Source organism: Gigantopelta aegis, chromosome 1 (genome assembly GCF_016097555.1).
Source record: "Gigantopelta aegis isolate Gae_Host chromosome 1, Gae_host_genome, whole genome shotgun sequence".
NCBI lineage: Eukaryota > Metazoa > Mollusca > Gastropoda > Neomphalida > Peltospiridae > Gigantopelta > Gigantopelta aegis.
In genome coordinates this window covers 46,516,034-46,518,445 of record NC_054699.1, presented here as the reverse complement: position 1 = coordinate 46,518,445, position 2,412 = coordinate 46,516,034, and positions in this window count along the sequence as shown.

The window sequence follows — 2,412 nt, the reverse complement described above, 5'->3', positions numbered from 1 at the left end:
TTATATAAGTAATGTATTAGAGAGTTTTAAAAAAACAGGCAAACAATAATATATTAGTACACAGTTGATCTATTACATAAGTAATGTATTAGAGAGTTTTAAAAAACAGGCAAACATTAATATATTAGTACATAGATGATCTATTATATAAGTAATGTATTAGAGAGTTTAAAAGACACCAACACGGTCAAAACAGGCAAACATTAATATATTAGTACATAGTTGATCTATTATATAAGTAATGTATTAGAGAGTTTAAAAAAAACAACAACAAACAAACAAACAAACAAACGCAGTGGTCTCACTGACTTAGAATAGAAATCAGGTAAATCAACAATTAAATACAACTGTTTTTAATTGTATTTAAGAGGTCGGTTCAGAATTAGTACAGTTTTTAGAAGCAGGATTTAAGAATGGCTTTTCATTGTGTTATAATGGACCTCGGGCATATAGGTCTAGTCCAAATTTAAAATCTGCTATAGAAATGCCAGGTGTTTTGATGGGGGGGGGGGGGGGGGGGGGGAAATAAAAAATAAAAAATAAAAAATTAACAAAGAAATAGAGTTGGGTAGGATTGTAGGACCCTTTAACACACACCCTTTTGCCAACTTACAAATTTCACCTTTAGGGCTAGTTCCCAAGAAAGAACCAGAGGAGTATAGGGTTATTCATCACCTGTCCTATCCTTTAGGGTCTTCAATTAACGACGGGATTTCTGATGAACATAAATCAGTCCAATATGAAACTTTGGATAAGGCCATATTTCAAATTAACCAACTGGGACAAGGGGCGTTGATGGCAAATACTGATATAGAGTCTGCTTTTAGAATTATTCCGATAAGCCCATCAGATTATGAACTCTTAGGTATGGAAATAGCAGGGTTATATTACTATGATAGATGTCTACCCATGGGTTGTTCCATTTCGTGCCAATTATTTGAAAAGTTCAGCTCTACTTTACATTGGATAATGGAAAACTATTTTCAGGCCAGGTTCGTAGTTCATGTTTTCAATTATTTTTTATTTATGGGTCTCCCCGTAGAAAAACATTGTCAAAATGCATTGCAAAATTTCTTAGATCTATGCCAACATGTCGGAATTAAAATAAAGCAAGAGAAAACTGTTGAGCCCACTACATGTATTACGTTCTTGGGGATTGAGTTAGACACTGACTTGATGGTAGCCAGATTACCGCTAGACAAAATCGAAAAAATAAAAACATCAGTACAGGCATTCCTAGGCAGGGAAAAAGTGACACTTAAAGAATTACAGTCATTGATAGGTTTATTAAACTTCGCATGCAGAGTGATAGTATCTGGCAGAACATTTCTGCGGCGATTGATTAATCTAACTTGTAAGATTTACAATCCAGGTCACCATATTCGGCTATCCAAAGAGGCTAAATTAGATCTGAAGGTGTGGACAATGTCCATTGAACATTTCAATGGGACTACTATGTTTTTGCCAAATAGTTGGGAGTCGTCAGAACAACTACAAATGTATACAGACGCTAGTAATGTGGGGTATGGCGCCATAGTTGGCAAACATTGGTTATATGGTCAGTTGGATGAACATATGTTGCAACACCATATTAACATCAAGGAATGATTTCCAATTGTTCTAGCTTTGGAGCACTGGGGACAGCAACTGGGTATTAAATCAGTTTTGTTCTTTTCTGATAATAATACAGTAATACATTTTCCCTTTCTTTATACCAAATATTATCATTTAATCGTCGAAAAATACGCGGAATCCTGCAGTGCTAAAAATTCATTTTTTTAAATCCATCCAAATGAGTTTTGCGTTTGGACGTTTCGCGAATAAATGTGCATTAGAACAATACTTTCTTCATTGACTTTACAATTTTTATACTGAAAATCAGTTAGTGATACTCGTTTGGTACACAGTCTGGGTGTTACGTATATTTTTGTTCAATACCAAAATTGTCGACCAGCAAATTTGCGCTGTTGGCACGACTGTGTTTGTGGAAAGAATGTTATAAAATAAACCACAACCTTTATTTGTTATGACTCGCATAATAGTAGGACGCCTTATATATATATATTGATTCTAATTACACTATATTATATATATATATAAAAGTCTGGGTTTTGTTTTTTTAGTAAAAAAATGACTTTCTAATGTCCAAGTATATTGTGTACTAATGTTTCATAGTCTACAAACGCCCCGCCGGTATATATATATATATATATATATATATATATATATATATATATATATATTGTGTATTAATGTTTTATAGTCTACAAAAGTCCCACTGGTATTATATATTTGCTTTAAGTCTATAAAAGGAATAATGTGCCCCGTTTCTGAGAAAATGTCTCGAATATGTATAATGCCTTTATTACAGCACTGTTTAATAAATAGTGTTTTGTCTTTAGAATAAGCATT